This window comes from Penaeus monodon, chromosome 23 (genome assembly GCF_015228065.2).
Source record: "Penaeus monodon isolate SGIC_2016 chromosome 23, NSTDA_Pmon_1, whole genome shotgun sequence".
NCBI classification, from domain to species: domain Eukaryota; kingdom Metazoa; phylum Arthropoda; class Malacostraca; order Decapoda; family Penaeidae; genus Penaeus; species Penaeus monodon.
Window position 1 is genome coordinate 15,749,977 of NC_051408.1, and position 604 is coordinate 15,750,580.

The window sequence follows — 604 nt, forward strand, 5'->3', positions numbered from 1 at the left end:
GGGGGGTCCCTTGATGGAGTAGGGAGGTGTTTGAGATGTTTTTGTCATTTAAAAGTGGCCAGCCTCCCATAAACCATTTAAAAGAAAACACGCATCCCCAAAGACTTTTTTAAAAAATAGGAGTTGCTCTACCTCTTTAAAGAAGGCTTAATTTTTTTTTATTTTTGGACACTGGTGAGACAGGAGCTTGATCACATGACATCAAGCATATTTGGGGTATGGCAGTGCTCAAAGAAGGACAGATAAAATGTTAAAAGGCCATAATTGGTACAAGATCTTTGTTAAGGATTGAATTCCATGTGTTCAGCTTTTTCTTTTCTGTTTTTTCTTAATGCTAACTTTTAAAGGAAGAAATTGTCCGATTTGGATTTTATCAACTTTTTATTAAGTTTTCGTTTTGTTTAAATTACTGGGAGTCAAGGGATAACTTCACATTCCTCGTTTCCTGGGAGTTGACTAAAAGTTTACCCTTTATTACTTGATAAGAAGTACAATTTTCAGTGTTTTGATAACATGTAGAGTAAGTATCACTATACATATTGTAATTAGTGCATTCTCTACAATATAATGTATATTCATTTTTTAAGTGTTGTATTCTTTTCCT